The 23,710-nt window shown below is 36.1% G+C and overlaps 1 protein-coding gene across 4 annotated transcripts in view; it reads left to right on the top strand.

Moving 5' to 3' along the window:
* The first annotated feature begins 308 nt into the window (after nucleotides 1–308).
* LOC150105782 (methionine adenosyltransferase 2 subunit beta-like) overlaps nucleotides 309–23,710 on the top strand; it is a 65,992-nt gene continuing 42,590 nt past the window's right edge. The window contains exons 1-2 of one of the 4 annotated variants that reach the window (XM_090394348.1): nucleotides 309–423; nucleotides 11,719–11,824. The gene's annotated coding sequence lies outside the window, so the exon portion shown is untranslated. Of the gene's footprint in view, nucleotides 424–659; nucleotides 753–3,029; nucleotides 3,138–4,710; nucleotides 4,732–11,718; nucleotides 11,825–23,710 lie in introns of those variants that run through there. The other 3 variants (XM_090394350.1, XM_090394349.1, XM_090394351.1) reach the window with 3 other exon arrangements.

Below are 23,710 nucleotides of genomic sequence, written 5' to 3'. Positions count from 1 at the left end.
GGGGGAGGGGGCATCAAACTGATGGCTGTGAAAAGGGTTCCTCCTCCCATTTTCCCTTTCATACATAGTTTAATGAAGTCCTGTAGAACTGTTTACTTTTTTTTTTTTAGCTAAAAAAAAATCTGGTAAATTCACGTGCAGACTGAGAGAAGGTTCAAGTGTTTACTTTTTTTCTGTATATATTTATAGATGCAATTTAATGAGAATGAAAGGGTTATTAATAAATGATGAATTAATGCACCATTTATATTTCTATGATAATCCAAACGAAGAATATGTACAGTACTTCTGTTAATATTTCATCTTCGTTGGTTAGGCTAATACGGTATTACCCACGGTGTGGTTTTCGAAGCACTCAGAGTTTAGAAGGGTTAGGTGAAATTTTACAAAGTGCTTGGAGGTTGTGGTGGCGGGAGGAAGGAGGTCGGTAGTTGTTATTTTTCATTTTCCTTCATGATATAAACCTATACGACTGCGTTAGTGGTAACCCTTTTCCTTGGGAGAAGTCAGAGTGTGCCATATGCGCTTTGCGGATAATTAGAGATTTTTTCCTCTACCGAATCTTATATTCTGTGTTATTTATAATTTTTCGAAATTATTTTTAAATGCCATAGGGTCATTTATCCTAAAGAAACATTACTTGATGTCCCAAAGAAATGAAAACACATACACAAGCAGTTTTTTTTTTTAATTAAAAAAAAAATTTTTTTTAACATAAAGTGTCTATTTTTCTCAACTCATTTAACTCACATGTTAGTAGACTGCTCATTGAATCAATTTCCATAAGCTATTAGAGATATGGTTTTGCAAAGTTTTCAGTGTGAAATGCTGATTAAATCAGAGTATTTAATATCTCAATACTGGTGAATTTAGTAACATAATCACGCGTAAGTGGATGAAACATATCAGTATTTTAATGTGTACAGATTTTACACAAGGCGTAAATGTGTTGGCTATTTCAGAAAGCACTTGAGTTTTTATTGTCAGCATATTTCGAAGCATTAATTCTTAACTTCGCTGTCACGGATGACTTCCCATGTGCTATCATGGAGTAATCGGAGAATAATTCATGACTTAACGAATTCGTTCATTTTTTATTTCTTCAGCACATGCTTATGAAATTCATCAAATGATTTTTTATAATCAAATACGTTGGCGAGAAATATGCATTTCAAATTACTGTGTTCAATGTTTTTTGTGTTTATTTATTTATTTATTATTATTCTTAGCCATTGTTACAAAGCAGAAGTAATGACCAGCTTCCTCCTCTGCATATTCACGACATCCTTTATTTTCTTTTATTCTCTTACTATATTTTGTAGTTCCTACAGAATAAATAGGAATCTGGGAATTGCAAAATAAGGAAGTATAATTCCAGCACATTTTAAACTTTCTCTTATAGTTTAAAACTTCTGTAGCAGTTTAAAAGCTATTAAACGATTGGTATGATCTGTTTATCTTTGTGGATGTCCAGATCTTTTCAGACATTAATTAGATGTCAAACACTATATTTTGGAAAATGAGACACTTATCATCAGGCTAGATAAACAGTTTTTTCAACAGGAGAAGAGTGCTCAAAATATAGAATAAGTATAGAATGTTCAGAACCTGTTGAGCATTATATATTGATCTAGCACAGAAAATACTAAAAAAAGAAAGCCTGTTGTTCATCTCATCTCATCACTTCTTCCTTTCCCTCTTTTACCTTGCGGTGTCGAAGATTTATTAATCATCGGACCTCAAACCATTCACAGGATAGGGTGGTCTGTCCTACGCCCCGGTGTATCCTATGTCTGTAGTGTTGAGTTCTCAAGGCCGGTTTGCCTGCTTTGCAGGATGAAAAACCCCAGGATAAACTGGGGAAAAACCCTAATATCCACATCCAAGACCGACTGGCTGAGGAAGATCCTTTAGCTCCTCACATCACTGATGAGAATCGAACCTAGGACACTCCTTCTCCAGGCATATGGTTGCGAACTGCACAGACGAAGGCCTGTTGTTATAAATCCAAATTGCAGTATATTTTGGTACATTTAAAGATGATGATACATTAAGATGGTGTTTTCCAAACATTATAGCAGCATGCCTATACCTTAGCAATATTTTTACAGCAATCCTCTCCTTTCCTCTTCATTAAGTAATTTTAAAACTGTAAGTTATATTTATAACTTATAGTTTTAACTTTCACAGTTACATTGAAAGTAATGCATATTGTTTTGTAGTTCTCTTCTGTAGCAAACAGTGTACAAGGTACACTGATCTAAGTTCCTTTTGTACAAAAACTAAGATATTTTGATTTTCATCTTCACTTGATCAGCATCTGATATGTGTGCTCAGTGAGTACATGATATTTATGATATATCATGTATTCATGAGTATATATGATATTGATCTTCGTTTGGGTCCTTTTTGCATCATCTTGGTGTCGAGCATCTGTTTTAATACTACCCTTTCCTCTCCCATTTTATTTAAGTGCTCAGACCACCTTCTTAGATTAGCTCTGCCCACATATTATAAAATGCTAACAATCTCAGATTCCTTTCTGATATTCTCAGTTTTCACATGATTCTACCATTGATATTGATGCTATCTATTCACTTCGTCTCGCCCTCCCTCCCTCCCCCCCACTTTTCTCAGAACTCTCATATCTGTATTCTTTAGTCTTTTCTCAATTGTTTTATTTCTGATCCACCTTCCAGGATCCAAAATTTGAAATTAGTTAAACACTGTTTTCTCTAAGGCTTGTTTAGTGTTTAGCTCTTATTCTATATAAATTTATTCATTTTTCCAAACACACTACCTTTTTGTTTGCTTAGGTTTCTTTGGAAAGAGGACATGCTAGGAATGTTTTTTTTTGGTAGTATTATTATTATCATGGAGTCATTAGGCTCATCAAGGGGTGCCCTAAACATCATGTAAAGCACTATCCAATATTTGCACAGTATCCCCTTTTTTGCCTGTCAGCCAATTTCTGTAATTTACAAATCTTCAACTTGTCTTCATAAGGTTCATTCCAGAGACCAACTTAGTCACTCACCTCTAAATCCTCCCCAACTCCTCTTCATTGCCAAGAAACCAAGGTGACCAGATCTCCATGCAGTAGTCAAGATGGGATCTTACCAAGGCTATATACAGAGGTATAATAACCTGCTTGTCGCTTGTCAGGGTATTCTTCAGTAACCAAGTAATCTTACAAGCTGCTTTAGCCACTTTTGCAATATGCTCCTTAAACTTTAACTTGCTATCCACTAAAATCCAAATCCCTAGCAGGAGTACAATTCCATCAACGTGGTACATAGCCGGTAATTAATCTTTTCACCACAAAATGCACAACCTCACACTTTGCCATGTTAAACTAACATCCATTCTACTTTACCCAAACAGCCAAATCATTCTGCAAAATTTTAACATAATCTTTATTAACTATTGCTCTACTCAGTTTTGCATCATTGGCAAACAGCTGAATAGTTAGTCTCAGATCCTTTTCTGTACTATTAATGTACAAATTAAATAGTAGTGGCTGAAAAACGGAGCCCTATGGTATGTCACTATGCAGACCCTCTACTGGATTCTATTTCCGAATAAACTACTCTCTGATATCTCTCCATCAGTCAATTCGCCAACTTTATATCCATCCCCATATGCTGCACTTTATTGATTAGAATTCCATGTGGTATCCTGTCAAAAACCTTTGTAAACTTCAGCAGTATCACTGTAAACCCATTACCTTTATCCAAATCAGCTGTCACTGTATTATAAAATGTGAGCAATATAATGATGTGCGACCTACCCTTCACAAAACCATGCTGCCTCCCATCCAGTATCCCATTTCTGTCTATCCATTCCTGTATTTTGCTTTTGACCATCTTCTCCAGTATCTTGACTATGATTCCTGATATGCTGATTGGTTAGTAATTTGCTACATCAGTCTTGGAGCCTCCTTTATGCAATGGAATTATTTTACCCCTCTTTCCACTCCCTTGGGACTAAACCCCAAGCTAAGACTTAGATTAAAGATTATTATTATTGTGTGACACCTCTAACGAATCCAAAGACTCATCGTGGGAAGGCACTCCACTCTATGCCACCTGACATCTACATTACTTAACCTGTATCCACTTATAATGCTACTGTCTACATTCTATACCATAACTATATATAGCACAGTCTGCTGTTACCAATAGTATTTTTCATCTGTAAATTGCATGTGTACTAGAGTTAATTTGCCTGTACATGGGATGAAAAAAAACCAGTTTCTCGGAGAAAAAAGCCATTACCTCTGTATGAGATTGGCTAAATCACCTTCAGTTGAAAAAGCCCATATAAAGATTCCTCTTTCCACAATGAGAATTGAACTCGGATCTTTTCTAATCAAAGGGCACAGTGTGCTAGGTAGCACAATCTTCCAGTTGTGCTATGGGGTTGCACCTATTGCACAGATACCTTACATTGTACACTCTCCCTCTCTTACAAAACTTGTAATCAACTGATAAGTAAATGCTTTACATAGAACAAGAGCATCAAGTTTCGATGAAAGATTGGTTTTACACAAATGTTAAAGTGGCTACTTTTAGTTCTTCAAAAAAAAAGAAATGACTAAGAAATCCACAAAATGAAATTTAGGATAATAATTTTATAAGGATTGCTCAAGAGGAAGATATATTTTGGGTGTCTTATACATGATAACCCAAGAAAGATTGATTCCTGATGGTTTTCTATAATTTGATCCAGGTAGGTTATTTATAAGTTCAGAAAAAATACTCTGTATAAAAGATAAGAATGTAAGAACCAATTACAGAGTAGTAGCTCCTAAAATATTCTATGGATAATGAATGAATATGATTTATCTAGTTTAGCAGGCCATGTAGGATATGATAACACCTTACAAGTTAAAGAATGTTACTTTTGGTTAGGACTTCACAGTGATGTCAAACAGTTTGTTCATTATTGCCATTTTTTCATCTGAGAAAGCTTTTCAGGATAAAGCTCCTTTGCAAATAGTGCAGATGCCTGTCAGGCTCTTTCAGAATATTTCAGCTGATATATTAGGACCCCTACCTCTGAGAGGAAATAAATATATTTTTTTGGTGGTTGATATGCTTTCTAGATACCCAGAAGCTTTTCCTGTTAAAGATCAAATGGCAGAAACTTTGGCAAAATGTCTTATTGATGGACACTGTTGACAGACAGAGGAATAAATTTTACCTCAGTTGCATAAAAAGAAATCGTTCACGACAGCCTATAGATCTCAATGTTATAGTCTTTGAGAGTGAATGAATAAGACATTAAAACTAGTACTCTCAACATTTTGCTGTACATTCTGGTATTAAGGAAAAACCATTTTTTGCATTCATTGGTTTTGACCCAATCTTTCCAAGTGATCTGTGTTCTAATTCTGTACAGTTCAGGTTGTGTTGATGTCAATGAATATTTATCTGGTATAGTACAAAAATTTGAAACTACATGGTCTTTTAAGAGAGCTAGTGAATCTTCCTCAGAAAGAATCAAATCAGGATAAATATATTTAGAAGAGGAAGGTAGTTTAAGTAAAAAGGATAATCTGGGAGTTAGTTTCTGATCTATACAGGATATTGAAGAAAACTCCCATGACATAAAAATAGTAGATGTTAAACACCTTAAGTAAATTTATTATAGCACACAGTGACAGATTAAAAAAAAAGTACTATTTTGATAACAATGCTATAATAGTGCCAGGAATTAACTCGAGAAAACCAGTCTCTGATGCCATTTTAAATAAAGGTCCTGTCCCTTCTAAAAAGAAAGTAAACCATTCTCATTCTAATAAAGTATGTAATGAAAATTTATCAGAGAATTCTGAATTTGATACTGTTCATCAGATTACAGCAAATTATTTGATCAGAAATTACCAAAGATTATGGAAGATAACTTTAGCCCACTCTCTGTTGTGGATATCCAAGTCAAGATTTCAGAAATGATATTGATGCACTTTCCATTTCAGATATATGAAGTGCGGCTATTAAATAACGAGACTGATTTCAAAAATGTGGTTTATTATTACAAGTGTACAAGTTAATTGTTATCACCCCCCCTTCAACATACTCCTCTTCTCTATCTATACACTGTTGCATACGAATTTTCACTTGTTGGAAGCAGTGCTGCAAGTCATCAGATGTTATCTGCTTCAGTAGCATCGCCGTTTTCTTCTTTACCTCATCCACTGACTGAAATTGGATTCCCTTCAATGCAAATTTCAACTTTAGAAAAAAAGATAAAAGTTGCATGGAGCTAAGTCCGGCGAGTAAAGTGGATGGTCCAACACTGGGATCTTCTTATCAGCCAGATACTACTACTTTACAGACAGTTCTCTGTGAGCTGGAGTGTCCTGATGGAGAATCCAAGCATTGTTCTTCCACAGATCGAGTCTCTTCTTCCTCACTCATTCTCTCAGCTTGGCCAGAGCCTCAAGGTAATAATGTTGGTTAACTGTCTGATCTTTTGGTATCCATTCAACTGTTACCATGCCATTGATATAAAAAAAAAATAATAAAAAAAACCCTTCAGTTTTGACTTGCTTTTTTCATTCTGAGTGATGTGGGAATTTTCCAGTGTGTCGTACCATCCACTTTACTCACCGGACTCGGCTCCATGCGACTTTTTACCTTTTTCCAAAGTTGAAATCCGCATTGAAGGGCACCGATTGTCAGTCTCTGGATGAGGTAAAGGAGAAAACAGCAGTGCTACTGAAGCAGATAACACCTGATGACTTGCAGCACTGCTTCCAACAACAGAAAATTCATATGCAACAGTGTATAGATAGAGGAGGGGAGTATGTTGAAGGGGATAACAATTAAGTTGTACAATTGTAATAATAAACCACATTTTTTTGCAACCAGTCTCGTTATTTAATAGCCACACCACACCTCGTATATGTAACTATCTAATTCTTGTGTAGATTTAAACCAAACTTTAATGGAAGAATTTAATCTGAATGATATATGAATGATGAGAATCAGGACCATCGTGATGAGTCTTCTGACTCGATGGTTAGAATACTCATCATGATGACAGTTAATGCTACTGTCTACATTCTATACCATAACTATATATAGCACAGTCTGCTGTTACAAATGTTACCAATTATTATACACCTGTATAATAATAATAATAATATGCTGTCTCTAGGCAATCACTGTTTTGATGCCTCTAAATTCAAGAAAATATGTAAAGTGTCTCCATAGTGCAATTGGAAGAACAGCAGAACATTGTGCCCTTCGACTGGAAATGATCTGGGTTTGATTCTCGTCATGACAAGGGGAATTCTTATATGGGCTTTTTCAATTGAAGGCGAGTTAGCCGATCTCATACGGATGTAGCAGGGTTTTTTCTCCTGGAAACTTGGAGTTTTTCATCCTGCCTACAGACAAATCTGCCTTCAGAATGCACACATTTTACAGACAAAAAGTGCTGTTGTTGGTGATGATGGGTGGTAGATGACGTTGATGGTAGTAGTGTTGTAGTAGGAGAATTAAGTAGTAGTGGAGAGGGTGAGATGTATTTAGTGAAGTAGAGTGTCCTCCTGTGATGAGTCCTTGGATTCCCTGGAGGTGTCACATAATAATAATAAAGTTGTCTTATTTTATGGTTGAGAACCAGCAAACAATTTTGCTGGTTCCCAACCATACCCTCTGAACTCTGTCTAGTAATTTTGCTTAGTGGGTTACATTTTACATTGTAGAATGGTCCTGATGAGAATACTCAAATTGAACACCAACATAGATCCACTATGAGTAATTATGATTTAAACCAATGTTCCAGTTATAACAAAACTTGTAAGCTTTGCTGCTAATGAAGTTTTTTTGTTATTTTATTCTTAGGGTGGGCCATTGTAGACCATCAGTATATGAACACAGATGTTTTATAGTATAGAACATCTGAATTCATGTAAATGAAATTAAATTAATGTAAATAAACTTAAATATTCTGTTTCAAATTACCAGTTTTTGTTATTAGAGTATTTATATTGTGAGAAAAGCACAAATTATTTGCAATTTTTCATGTATATAGTTGTGCATTGTTAATATATCATGTTTACGTGTAGTGTTTAATGGTATTTGTGTAAAATACATAAGTTAAAAAGACTTAAGTTCACCGAAAGTGTGAAATTTTACCAATTTCAAGCAAAGTGCCATGAAAATTGCACGTAATAGTAGTAGTAGCTTGTCTCACTTCATTACTGTGGCAGAAACAAGAAGTGTAATGCTTGCTGGAGCATGCATGGGTAAAAAGAATGCAGTAACCAAGAAATAGCTGAGGCAGCTGTGGTACAATATGGAAAAATATGGAAGAATTTTTGGAACAAGTTAGAGGAAAGTTCCATCAGTACTAGTCTATCATGAAGAAAGAAAGACGCTTTAACAGTTATTAGCTTTTATGCTATAATTGTAACTGGAATGACAGTTGTGTAAAAAAATTAAAGGAACTTTGGAACTTAAATGAAGCTTCTCGTGAAGAAGAAATACTTCTTCGACTTCCACTATCCATCCACTGCTATATATAGGTCTCCCTTGAACTTGCAAATGTACACCACTGTCTCATGTACACCCTTGACAATGTACACCACTGTCTCATGTCAACCCTTTGTAGATGATCCCTTTATCTTGTTCTCTGGCAACTTTTCCTTCTCTTGGTGCCCACTCATTGCTCAGTCTATCAATATGGCCAGCCCAGTTCTGTTTACATGCTATACAACACTTGACGTCTCTAATTCTAGTATTTCTTATTCTATCTCTTTTTGTTATGTGGAGCATTCTTCTCCAAAGTTCTTTGGATCATATGCAACCTGTCTTTCTGTTTTTTAGTTGTTTCCCATGTCTCACTTCCATAGGTAAACACTGAAATAATGCATATATTGAAGAGAAATGCTTATAAGATATTAAATGTTCCATTAGAACAGGAACGATTTAACAGCTGTTTCGGAGAATAGAAGAGTAAGTTGAGTTTTAAGCGGTTGATTATTTTTCTTTGGAAATACTTTGTATAGGAAGAAGATAAAAGTTGTCATGAAAGTAGGCAGGAGGAACACTTTATGCAACTTTTCTGAAGGCCTTTTAATGGAGGAACGCAGGAGCATTCGAAATCGAGAATTTTATTATCCAAGTCTGAACTCTCATATCTGTTACAGTAAATAGAAATTTTACAATTGCCAAGATTTTCTAGGAAAAAAACTGTTTCTGCTGAAGAGATAAGTATTTTAAAATTCATGCTCACCTCAACCTTGGACCAAATGGCCTCCAAGCCATTATTGTTATTGCTTTCAAGTTCCACATTAACTAATGGACAAAACTCTTCTGAGATCAATAAATACCCCACCTCCTCTTTAACCTTTTCTTTCCCTTCGAAAAATGCTATAATCATCATATTCTATTCTCATGAGCACCTTATCCTTTGTTAAAAATGTCTCGCTGACACCAGTGATTTGCAGACTGACTAATTTTATTATTGTTTTTATTACTATTAGTATATGACATCTCCATAGGGTCCAATTCATTGTGGGAGGGTACTCTTCTCCACTACGCACAATTCACCGTCTTCACTACTTAATCCTTGAAATTATACACAATGATACTGCATCTACTGCTCACTGTCTCCATATGAGATCAGGCTAATTCATCTTCAGTTGAAAAAGCTCACATAATGATTCCTCTCTCATCATGATGAGAATTGAATGTGGGTCTTTTCCGATCAAAGGGCTTATGTCCCATTGTTCTTCCAGTTGTGCTGTGGAGGCACTTTTATTCCTAATATTGTTTGCATTTGTGTATAGGCATGGTAGCTTGTCCATGGTCCTCTTCCCTTTTCACAATTCCTCACCCCCATCATTCAGTGTGACGTTTGATTTTGTTTCCATTAAGGCTATCCCTGCATATTTATCTTACATTCTCATTATTTATTATTTATTGCCATCTTATTTATCCCACACCCATCCTGGTAGCTTGCACCCCCAGTTCCTCTATTTAATTTTATTTTCATGACTGATTATATTCTTCTCCTCTGCAACAGTTTACTCAGCTTTACACTGCTAATCTCACTTTTTGTAGATCATCTGCATCAGCACTTCCCAACCCTTTCTCTCCTACTTTGATATCTATATGTTCACTGGACATCCACAGATGCCATATGGTCACTCCGATGCTCAGTGATGATGTGCCACACCAGGCCTCGCCATGTAGTCCTGTTGTTTGCTTTCTGGAGACTCTAACTCTCTGAAGATTAGTTGCTCCACACACACCATCCATCCATCTCATTGATGGTGTACCCCTTCCTCTTTTTCCAGGAACTTTACCTTCTATTACTGTTCTGAGAAGTCCTTCTTCTATCCTTTCACTGTGTCCAAAATATTTTAACTTTCTTTTGTCAATATCCTTAAGGAGCCTTAAAGTTCTACTGATCTTTTCTAACACCAATTCATTTGTATGCCTTTCAGTATATGATATCCTCAACAGCCTTCTTTAGCACCACATCTCAAAAGCAGATATCCGTTTCTTATCTGACTTCTTTAGGTTCCAAGTCTCACATCCATACGTCACTGTTGGAAAAAAAACTGCATCCAAAATCCTCAACTTTGTTCCCATGGAGATAGATCCATCCTTCCAGATTTTAGACAAGTCTCTGACTGTTGTTTTAGCCATTCCTAACCTTTCTGATGTCTTCTGAACAGCAATTCTTGACATTAATAATGGATCCCAGGTACTCACACTTGCTGACTTCCTCAATTCTTTTTCCATTAAGGTAAACTTGTTTCTCAAGAGCTTCCCTGTTTGTATTTCCTTTGACAACCATAATCTTTGTCTTGCTAGGATTTAGTTGAAGTCCTCTGTTATTACTGATCTTGTTAATTATGTTAATAATTACCCTAGCAACACACTCAAAATTCTCGTTTAACATTATTATTATTATCATCATCATCATGTAACACCTCAAGGGAGTCCAAAGCTTCATCAAGGGAGGGCACCTACTCTACAACTGTCTCCATCAACTACACCAACGCCATCTACTGCCCACCACTAGCATTTCCACAGACAATCACAAACATCCATGCCCACGACAAGATTCGAACCTGCAGCCTTTTGGCTGGAGAGCAGACAGGCTAATCACTCGGGCAACCAGGCCAGCAATATACTTCTTCTTCTTTTTCTTCACTGTCTTTAGCACCATTTGCAAATACCATGCTACCTCATTTACACTTCCTCACAAATCATTTGTTCTTACCAGCATAGTCAGTTCTGTACTTCCTCCTCTCTTCATTCTACAGTCTCAGTCACTCTTTTGTTGTCTCTTCTATCATTCTATTGTATCTCAAGGGTAATATTTTTGAGAATTTGTTATAGACATGATTGCAAATTCTTGCATAAACACTTTATTTATGTAATGCTTATTTTTTGCCATTCAATATCCATAAAGGTTTTTAATTTAGATGAGTATAGAAGAGAACTCTTCTACTTGCTCCCAAAATTATGTACCCCCCCCCCTTCTCACTTGTTTAGTTGGTCACAACTATCATCTCTCTTTCAAAAACCGAGTACAAATTCATTACTGAAGAAGCAGCATTAGCATTTTATGTATATTATTTTTTCAGGAAGTAAATTTTTTATGGATTAAAAAGAATTAAAAACTGGAATAATTTTTTTAAATATGTGATCCAGGGAAAGGACAGTTCAGCACACTTTTATTTTATAGGTCTGGGCTTTCATCTTTCTTTGGATTATTGCTGTTTTGGTGCCTAATCAGACATTTCACTTGAAGGTGGGTAGGAGATACAGAACTATAGAGAAAAACTATTAAGGTATGTGATTAATTTTAGAAACCAATTCTGCAAGTGTTAAATGTCAAATGTATACAGAAAAACACTATCACAAAAGTGTATAACTTACTCTTCTCCAAAAAGTGCTAATAAGAGCCTGAAAATCGTGCACACTGCAAAAATTTTAATCCTTACTGAAAAATAACTAAATAAAAAAAATTAAATTATATAAGTCAGATTGATTACACGTGTAATTTTGCTGACAAATTACATGTTTTTAGGCTTGTTTAAACAACCAGCTTTCCTTTTTATTTATGTTTTTTTGGATGAGTGGGGGGGAGGAGGAGGAAGTATTATACATGAATTACAAAAGCCAATTACCAGTGATATTTCATGAACCAAGTAGCTATGTGGATGTGTGAAGCATAACCAATGAGGAATTAGCAAATCAACTAAAAACTGAAATATTAATATAGCTGTGATAACAGAAACAAAAAAGAAATGAAAAGGAACAAAAGATATAGATGGTTTTACACTACTGTGTTATATAGTGGAGTAGCCATTTTAATTGATAATAAATGGAAAACAGAATACAACAGTGCAATTTTGTAAATGATCAAATTATAACGGATAAGTTAAAAACAAGTAGAAGCTTGTACTTAAATATCTTAGGTATATTATTATTATTAAGAGAGATTGTGTGGTACCCACTTCCCAAGTGAGTACCACATGATCACTGTTGTCAACTGGAGGCAAAGTAGTTACATCTTTAACTGAAAACCCCCTCTGACATTATAATCAGATCTAACAGTCTTTGAACATGATCATATGCTCCTGAAGAAGGTAGAAAAGTCTGAACAGTTTTATGATGTGCTACAAAAGCAGTTAAATAAATGTAATAAAAATGTCTATATATTAATAGCAGGAGATCTGCCATTTTGTTAGACTATGAGTTAATGAATGTGAAACAGACTGAAGAAATGAAAGATAGCATTAATGAAAGAAATGGAAATGGAACTAAAGCTAGTGTGGCCAAGGGTGTAAAAGAATGCTAGAATGTAGAAGCAAAAGTATGCGTGATAAGGGAGTGAAAGGAATTATAAATGAGGAAATATAAGTAAGGTGTGGCTGAACAAGAGGTAATGAGACTGTGGGAGTAACAGAGAGTGAAATTATCAGAATGTAAGATTTGATGAAACAGTTGTTCAAAATGAAATTAGGAATATGCTGAGTAATATTAGACATTTAGTGGAAACAAATGAAAGTATGCAAAAGAATAGAATGAAAGAAAAAAATGTAAAAGAGATGACAAGGGATTCACGAATACCACTGTCTGGAGATTCCATTGTTAGAGGATTGGTTAATGTGAGAGTCAATAAGGTCTGCTAACCAGGAGCAAGATGAGCAAGATAATTCATGCTTTGGACATGAGGAGAAAATGAGCAAGAGAAAGTGGTCGTTGTGGGGACAAATGTTTAAGTGGACATAAGGAGAATGTAAGGATGAATATGGCTTGGGTAGGGCTGGATATAGACCTAAAAGTAAACTGCTGTGTTTATTTACAAATGCCAGAAGTATCAGAAATAAGAGAGATGAAATGGTTTAATTGATTAAGTTTATTTGCCCCAAAATTGTTGGAATAAGTTAAATATGGTTGAATGAAGAGGATATCCTAATGGGAATAGAAATAGAAGGATACCGTTGTTTTTCACGAGGATAGAAAGGACAAGAAGGAAGGGAGAGTGCTGCTGATGATAGCAGGAGAATTATGTCCACATAAGCTAGATATGAAAGAGGGGAAATAGTGGCAATGGTTATGAGTGTGAAGTGGAGGTTGACAGGAATACACATTTAGTTGGATATTGCTATAGGCCAGAGAATGTGGAGTATGTCCACATAAGCTAGATATGAAAGAAGGGAAATAGTGGCAATGGTTATGAGGCAGTGTGGTGTGAGGTGGAGGTTGACAGGAATACACATTTAGTTGGATGTTGCTATAGGCCAGAGAATGTGGAGAGTGGTGATAAAGAAATGTATAAACAACTTGGGTTAGTGAACAAAGGAAGGGTGATTATTATGGGTGATTTTAATTATGGTGGTATAGATCGGAATGAAGAGATAGCATTTGGGAATAAGGAAAACGAATTTCTTGAGAGACAACTATCTCAGGCAGCATGTAAAGGAGGGCAAGTGAGGATCGAGAGTTTGGGATCTGATCATTTCATCAGAGGATATAATTTGAGTGGATGAGATTGATCACGAAGTGATCACCTGGATTGTGGCCAGCTGTATGCAACTTCTGTGAGGAAAGGATATATGTGGAAGTTCAAGGCTGGTGATTATGACAAGCTTAGGAGAGAGATTGGAGCTACAGCATGGTGAGAAGTTAATCAGTAAGGAAATAAATACTGCTTGGGAACTGACAAAGAAATATATAAGAGCATCATTGTGTGAATGTATTCTGAAGGTCAAAAGGCTGAATAAGGTAGGTGTAAAATGGATGAATGAGGAGATTAAGCATGAAATCTGAAAGTAAGTGGAGGCAGTACAAGATGAATAATGGTAATAATCAGTTACATGATGAGTATAAAGAACAAGCCATGACTCAGTTAGTAAGGACAACAAAAGTGCAATATGAGCAGAAATTAGCAAATCAGGCAAAGAAAAATCCTAGAGGGTTTTTTTAGATATATGGCAAGTAGAAGGAAGAATGATGATGTTAATGGATGAAAATGGTAGAATGGTAACTGCTGCAGAAGACATTGTTGAGGTATTTATTGAGCAATTTATAAGGATGTTTCATCCTTATAAATGAGGATATGTTAAAAGGGTCCAGAGAAGATTCATAAAGGTAGTCAGTGGTCTTGGAATGTGGAGCTTTGTGTGTGATAGTGTGCACTTCCCATGATGAGTCTCTGATTCCATGGAAGTCAGATGTTAATAATAATAATTATTATTATTATAATCATAATAGCAGGAAATCTTAATACTAGAGTTGGAAATAATCCATTCCCAAATGTCTTAGAAAAATAAGAAGAAATTGCATGAATAAAAATGATCAATAATTACTAGACTTCTGTATTTTCAATAATTTTAAAATAAGTAATACTTTTTTCAAAAAAAGAATATAAATAAATATACAGGAAAGCCTTGCTTAATGCAAATTCAATATGCACGATAATCAGTTAGTGCGATTGAGTGAAATTATACCATTTCCTGCTTTAAGCAAGAAAATGTTTCTCGCTTAAGTTTCTTGAAGATTAATCGGTTAACGCAATTTTTTCATGTTATGCGAAATTTTACTAGTTATGCAAAATTTTTTGTCACTAATCTGCAGCAAGTAGTGGCATACTTGTCAATGTTGCAGCCAGTGGGTAGTGGCAGTTCTGTGGCCAGCGATGCTTGGCAGGTGATCACAATCCAGGTGATCACTTCGTGACTCAAAGTTATCATCGCAAGTACACGTGCAAACTCTGTTCTCTTGCTCAATCACTTTTCCTTCATTTTGCTTTAATTTAGATACCTATAAGGCTTTATTATACTTAACCCCTGATATGGAAAAGAGAAAGACTGATAAAGAAAGCGACAGTAATAAAAAGAGAAGAAAAGTAATTATATTCCTGTGGAGGTTTCTGTGGTTAAGAATTTCACTATAATTATTCCGGTTTTGTGACCACATGTTTATTAAAGAAAACTGTTTTTAAAACTAAACAAGTGCTAAAAACAACACCTGACAAGTTTTGTTAGTTGTCAGACTAACATCTTCAGGGGTAAAGAGAACTAAAAGTTTAAAGCACAAATTACTAGAAATTATGAAAATTAGTTCATTTGTTGTTGTTGTGAAAATTAAATTAAAGAAAACTGTTTTTAAAACAGTTTTCTTTAATAAACATGTGGTCACAAAAATGGAATAATTATGTTAAAAGTAAACATACAAACTTATTGTTTTAATACTGACCATATTGTAATGCATACAAACATCTTATGTTCTTTGCCTACCAGTTTCGCTAGCAAACTGTCTAGCTTTTTCAAGGCATTGACAGAAAAGCATAAAAAACTAGTAAATGCAAATTGAAAGAAACAAAAAAACGTTGCAAACAATTTAGTAGCTAAGGTTACACGTTTGCGTGACAGAGACTAAGAGGACTTACTGTTCTTATCCATTATTACACATGCGTTTTTTTTTTTTTTTTTTTAAACACGCATGCGTGTTTGTTGTAAATGCATAATGTGATTACTGGCTAGCTGTAGTTCAGATGGATTTAGAGAGAGGATCAGGTTTTTCCACGAGCTGTTCAGAATAGTACCCTGATTTCTGTTGAGGTTTCCCCCGGTTATTAACACTATTGTTATTATTATTATTATTATTATTTCGGGCAACTCCAAGGAGTCAACAGACTCATCAAGGGAGGCCCGAACATCATGTCAAGAACAACTATTCGACATTCACACAGTATCTATCATACCTCGCCTTGAACTCATTCACAGTCATAGCACCCACAACAGACTCTGGCAGCTTATTCCACTCATTTACCACTCTCCAAGTAAAAAACCTACCTCTAACACCCCTGTTAACCACATTCTTGCCCAGCTTCCATGTATGACCCCTAGTCCCCCAGTCCTATTCTCAAAAATTCTTCTGGATTGATCTTATAGAAACCCTTCAGTAATTTGAATGTCTTAATCATATCACCCCTTTTCTGCCTATCAACCAATTTTTGCAACCCCCAAATCTTCAATCTGTTCTCATAAGGCTCATTCCACAGACCTGCCACCATCTTGGTCACTCGTCTCTGGATCCTCTCCATCTCCTCCCCATCAAGAAGAAAAATTATTATTCCCACATCTGGGCACCCATATCTGGGCTCGATATAGAGGAACAATAACGTGTTTGTCTCTGCTGGTTAAAGTATTTTTTAGTAACCAAGTTGTTTGATGAGCTGATTTAGCCACTTTTGCAATGTGCCCCCTAAACTTCAACTCTCTATCCACAAGCACTCCCAAATCCCTGACCTCATCAATCTCCTGGAGCATGATTCCACCAATGCGATATACTGCTACTAATCTTTTCACTCCAAAATGCATAACCTTACACTTTGCCACATTAAATTGACATCCATTTTCCCTAGCCCAGTCCTCCAAACTATCCAAATCATCCTGCAAAATTTTGACATCCTGTGCACTCACAATTGCTCTACCCAACTTTGCATCATCAGCAAACAAGTGAATACTTCCTCTCAGATCCTTTCCTATATTCGTTTAATGAACAAATTGAAAAGTAGGGGTCCAAGAACAGAACCCTGCGGCACACCACTAGTCACAAGCTGTCTTTTGGACTCCACTCCTGAATAAACCACTCTCTGGTATCTCTCCATCAACCACCCTCCTATCCCTCTCACCAACCCTATATCCATCCTTTTTTGCTCCAGTTTACTGATTAGAGTTCCATGTGGTATCCTGTCAAAGGCCTTGGCAAGGTTCAGTAGAATCACTGTAAACCCATTACCCTTATCCAGTTCAGCCGTCACTGTGTTATAAAACGTGAGCATGTTACTGAGGCATGATCTACCCTTCACAAAACCATGTTGCCCCCCCCCATACAGTATCCCATTTTCATCTATCCAATCCAGTATTCTTCTCTTGACTAGTTTCTCCAAGATCTTGACAACGTTTCCTGATATGCTAATCGGTCGGTAATTTACAACAGTAGTCTTGGAACCTCTTTTATGCAGTGGAACTATTTTCCCCTCTTTGCACCCCCCCCCTCAGGACTAACCCAGACCCGAGACTCAGATTAAACAAAATACTCGAAAGTACTGTGAATTCTTTGAATAAACGATGTCTGTAGTCGTCATCCAAATATGGCATGGAGCTGTTTTGCCACTCTATCGTGAGGTTAGATGTATAGAAATGATGTGCTAAGCCAGAAGAAATACTTCTGTTGTGGTTTACATCACCAACATGTTCTTTTTGTCTCATCTCTAAACTCTGTGAAGTTTGTCCAATGTAGGCAAGACCACAGGAGTGTAATATACTCCTGGATATTTGTAGAATGGCACCTTATCTTTTGGGGATCCTGAAACCTGTCTGATGCTGCTGGTTGGTTTGAAGACCACTCTGATGTTTTAGGCTCTTAGTATTCTTGCTATTTGAAGAAATCGACCTGATGAAAGGGATCACTACAGTAGAAATGTGCTGGGAGCTTGATTCATCTTGTCTGGAGGTTGTCACTGTATAGATATTTTTTGATGATGTTTGGAGGATATCCATTTTGTGATAATGTGTTGGCTATTAATGAGATTTCAGTGTATCCTCCTCTTCTGATATAAACTTTCGGGCTCTATTTTTCAACATGTGGATAATTCTTAGTTTGTGTGTCCTGTGATGGTTTGAAGTATAATGAAGATATCTTCTCCAGTGTCTGTAGGCTTTCTGTAAATAGATAATTTGACACTATTTGATTGTCTCTTTATCAAGATGTCTAAAAAATGCAGTTGGCTGTTGTTTTCCACTTCCAGAATGAATTTTATCTTGTTATGCATTGAGTTGATTTTATTCACAAACGATTTTAGGTTTTCTAAGCTGTCTTGCCATATAATGAAAATATCATCTACATATCTCCGCCATATAGATGGTCTAGGGGAGATTGTGGAGAGAATTTCTTTTTCAAGTTTTTCCATAAAAATGTCTGCACAAGGTGGTGATAGCGGGCTTCCCATTGCTAGGCCTTCTAATTGTTGGTATATAGTGTTGTTAGCCTTGACAAAGAGGAAAGGACAAGGAAAGAGGTCTTGAATGATGTTTATTATCTCTTCTACTGGTACATTGGTGAAGAAGGATACAACATCTAGACTGGCTAGCATGTCTGTTGGTGCAATCTTAATGGCTTGGAGTTTATTATTATATCACCATCTTGTGCAGACCTTTTTATGGAAAAACTTGAAAAAGGAATTCTCTCCACAATCTCCCCTAGACCATCTATATGGCAGAGATATGTAGATGATATTTTCATTATATGGCAAGACAGCTTAGAAAACCTAAAATCGTTTGTGAATAAAATCAACTCAATGCATAACAAGATAAAATTCACCCTGGAAGTGGAAAACAACAGCCAACTGCATTTTTTAGACATCTTGATAAAGAGACAATCAAATAGTGTCAAATTATCTATTTACAGAAAGCCTACAGACACTGGAAGATATCTTCATTATACTTCAAACCATCACAGGACACACAAACTAAGAATTATCCACATGTTGAAAAATAGAGCCCGAAAGTTTATATCAGAAGAGGAGGATACACTGAACTCTCACTAATAGCCAACACATTATCACAAAATGGATATCCTCCAAACATCATCAAAAAATATCTATACAGTGACAACCTCCAGACATGAAGAATCAAGCTCCCAGCACATTTCTACTGTAGTGATCCCTTTCATCGGGTCGATTTTCTTATCAAATAGCCAGAATACTAAGAGCCTACAACATCAGAGTGGTCTTCAAACAAACCAGCAGCCTCAGACAGGTTTCAGGATCCTCAAAAGATAAGGTGCCATTCTACAAATATCCAGGAGTATATTACATTCCTTGCTCCTGTGGTCTTGCCTACATTGGACAAACTTCATGGAGTTTAGAGATCAGACAAAAAGAACATGTTGGTGATGTAAACTGCAACAGAAGCATTTCTTCTGGCTTAGGCACATCATTTCTGTATGTCTAACCACACGATAGAGTGACAAAACAGCTTCATGTCATATTTGGATGAAGACTACAGACATCGTTTATTCAAAGAAGACATAATAGTGTTAATAACCGGCGGAAACCTCAACAGAAATCAAGGCACTATTCTGAACAGTTCGTGGAAAAACCTGATCCTCTCTCTAAATCCATCTGAATTACAGCTAGTCAGTAATCACATTAACGCATTTACAACAAACACACATGCATGATAATGAATAAGAACAATAAGTCCTCTCTGTCACACGAACATGTAATCTTAGCTACTAGATAGTTTACAATGTTTTTTTTTTTTTTTTCAATTTGCATTTACTAGTTTTTTATGCTTTTCCGTCAATGCCTTGAAAAAGCTAGACAGTTTGCTAGCGAAACTGGTAGGCAAAGAATGTAAGATGTTTGTATGCATTACAATATGGTCAGTATTAAAACAATGTTTGTATGTTTAATTTTCAAATGGCCAAATATGTTTAATTTAAATATGTTAAAATAATTATGTTAGAGGAAAAGCTGGAATCATTAAGAGACATGAAAGTGGCACTAGTAATACAATGATTCTTCTAGACCTGGGATACAGTTAGTCTACAGTTCGGACTATATTAAATAAGAGCAAAGAATACAAAGAACAAGGAAAATTTGCTACTGCTTCTTTATTATTGTTCATGCAGAATCACCCGAAATAGAAGCCATTTAATGATCGAGATGGAATGTCTTCTATTACTCTGGATTGAGGATTATAAGAATACCTCTTAGTACAGGGAATATTCAGGAAAAAGCTCTCAGTATTTTTACCTCATTGAAAGAGATCAAATTTCAAGAGGAATGTGAAAGTTTTACTGGATGGTTTGACCGCTTTAAAAATCGAGCTGGACTGGATAACGTAAGAATAACTGGGGAATCTACTAGTGCTTATAAAGATTCTGTGGCAAGTTTCCTGAAGAATTGCAAAGGATAATTCAGGAGCGTGATTATGACGACTGCAAATATTCAACATCAACAAAGTTGGTTTCTTTTGGAAGCATATGCCAACAAAAATGTTCCTAGCTAAAACGAAAGTATCTCAACCAGGATACAAAGTGTCTAAAGATCGCCTTGTGCCTTTATTAGGAGGCAATGCAGAGGACAACTTTAAACTCAAGCCTGTGTTAGTTTATAGTGTACAAAATCTAAGATTTAAGATTGTTGAAGAAATCAACACAATTGGAAAAGAACTTGGATTTAATGTATTGGATAATGAAGATGTGAGAAACTTGCTCCATTCCCATTCAGAACAGTTAAGCGAGTTAAGTTAGTGATCTCCTTTAACTAGAAGAAATTAAGCAATTGATTTTTATTAAGTTTGATGATTTTTATTCTCTAATATAGCTTATACTGTAATTTTGTTTTCAAATTTGCGCTAACTGATGAATGAATTATAATTATTCTTATTGTTTATTGTATTTGCTTAACACGATTCTGCTTAGCGTGCATTAATTGATGGATTAATTAATCATATTAAGCAAGGTTTTCCTGTACTGGGAATGGCAGAGAAACATGATTCTATAATTGATTATATCATTACTGCTCAGAAACTAATTTGAAAGATGTACATGTTTACAGAGGAAATGACTTTTTTTTTAAGATTATTACTTAGTGTATTGAAAGTTTTTTCACTTGGTTATGCTATAAATTATAGAGGTCAAGAAATTATATTCTTGGTTTAATCCTTTATCCAAGTGTGAGCAAAGTTTGCACATGAAGTATCTTACGACTGGGCTATTTATGTATAGAAGCTAATGACTTCACATCCATTTCCTTAGTTCCTATAATGCAAAGCACAGTCCCCTTTTGGACATGTATAATGCTATGCATTAAGGGAAGTGCCACCACCCAGACCGGTTTCAACCTTTATTAAGGTATATTAAAGTGTGTGGATAATACCTTTCTTAAAACTGAGTGATCTACAAGACATTGAGGTATATTAAAGTGTGTGGATAATACCTTTCTTAAAACTGAGTGATCTACAAGACATTGAGGTATATTAAAGTGTGTGGATAATACCTTTCTTAAAACTGAGTGATCTACAAGATCACTCTAAAAATTCTGTGACTTTAAAGAATCACTACTAAATTGACTAATCGTGACCTGAATCACCCTACAACAGGAAACTCAGCAGTGGTTCCACCAAGTGACAGGCAAAAACCTGCCACAGAGTAACACCTCTCTATTCCCCCCCCCCTCCTAGGACATAAGCAAAGCCAGTGATGAAGATTAATAAATATCATCAGTAGGAGCCAGACCCAGAAGAGGAGATATCAAGGTTCTTATAAGAACTGGGCGATGGACTGAGTCCTTGACTCTTTATCCCGTCATCTGCATGAAGAAAATCTGTGTGGATTGGGTTTTATTGAGCTAAAAAGCTCTAGTCATGGCTGGGTAACGGCAATAGCCAAGCCTCAGTTAAAACTTCATTGGCTACAGCATTGCCATTTGTTACCCTGGAGGTCCTAAAAAGGACTTTTTCTTCTTCACAACCACAAATCCATATCAAGGTTGAACTTGAACTTAATTGGTTGATGGACTGAGTCCTTGACTCTTTATCCCTTCATCTGGATTTTATATTGTGGGTGATGATATTATTGTGGGTAATTTACCCGCTCATTGTGAGCATTGAGGCTGTATCAGCTTTCTCTTGCGATGGAGGATTTCGGTTTTTTATGTTTGAAACGATCTGAGGGCTTGTAGTCCGCTGCCTGTCGAACTAACTGATTTGGGTGATTATCCGTGATTGTGAAGAATTTCTCTGCAATGTTTGTCATGTAGGTCTTAATATCTGGAAGATTGGCTTCTTGATGTAACTGGATGTTTCTGATGAACCATGGGGCATTAAATGCCATTCTTAGGCATTTATTCTGTATTATCTGAAGTCTGTTGATGTTGCTTTTAGTCGTGTGACCCCAGGTTGGAGAGGCATAAGTTAGTTGCGGTCTGATTACCGATTTGAAAAGTAAGATTTTGTTGCTTATGCTTAGGAAGCTGTTCCTGTTCAAAAGTGGATATAGCTGTGCTATAGTCTGACTTGCCTTAGTGGTAACACTATCCATATGTGACTTGAAGTTTAGACGTCTATCAAGATGAATTCCCAGATATTTGGTAGAATTGCGCCAAGGGATGATTTTACCAAACATTTGTATGCTTGTATTCGGTTCTGCCTTACGTCTGGTGAAAAGTACTGCAGAGCTTTTGTTTGGATTAATTGCGATACGCCACTTGGTATACCAATCCTCCAATTCATTGACTGCTCTCTGCAGCTTGATTGTGGCCAGGTGTGGACGGAGAGATCTGGCTATAATGATTGTATCGTCGGCATACAGAGCGGTGATAGCTGGAGACAGTTTGGGGAGATCTGCCATGTATATGGAGAAGAGTAGGGGAGATAGTAGAGAGCCTTGAGGCACTCCGGCCGTGATTCTCCTCTCCGTGGATCTGATACCGTTGAGTTTTATTTTAAATTTTCTGTTGTGTAGATATGATTTGATAAGTAGCACTAGTGGCAATGGAATACCAACTTCGTGTAGTTTAAAAATTAGTCCATGATGCCATACTCTATCAAATGCTTGAGTGATGTCTAGAAAAACTGCGCCAGTGTGTTGGTGCCATTCATACCCTTGGGTTATATGTTCGATAACTCTATAAATTTGTAGCGTTGTGGAGTGATATTTCCTAAAGCCGAATTGTTCATCTTGAATTATATGGTTGATATCTGTTGCCTCTTGAAGCCGTGTGAGAATAGCACGTTCGGCTATCTTACCTATGCATGAAAGAAGGCTGATTGGTCTGTAATTTACAGGGAACTGTGTATTTTTCCCAGGTTTGGGAATTAGGAAAACGTCGGCAATTTTCCATCGTTGTGGGAAATAATTTAGCCGGAAGATGGCATTAATGATGGCTACTAGATGCATAACCCCTTTGCGAGGAAGTAACTTGAGTACCTTATTTGTTATTCCATCTGGACCTGGAGCCTTTTTGTTATTTAGTTTTCTTAAAATCTCATATACTTCTGTTGGTGATACGGATTTGTTATTGGATTGGAATGAGGCATTTTGAGTTATTTTACGCACTTGGGTGTGAATTTTACTTATGAAATTTATATCTGTATTGATATAATTGGGGCTGCATTGTTTTTCTAAACTGTCAGCAAATGCTTCAGCTT

This window comes from Typopeltis vanoorti, chromosome 6, assembly GCF_054136105.1.
Source record: "Typopeltis vanoorti isolate ZY-2024b chromosome 6, IOZ_Tvanoo_1.0, whole genome shotgun sequence".
Classification (NCBI taxonomy): Eukaryota; Metazoa; Arthropoda; class Arachnida; order Uropygi; family Thelyphonidae; genus Typopeltis; species Typopeltis vanoorti.
Note: the sequence above shows the minus strand (reverse complement) of the source record. Positions and strands in the feature narration are given on the sequence as shown.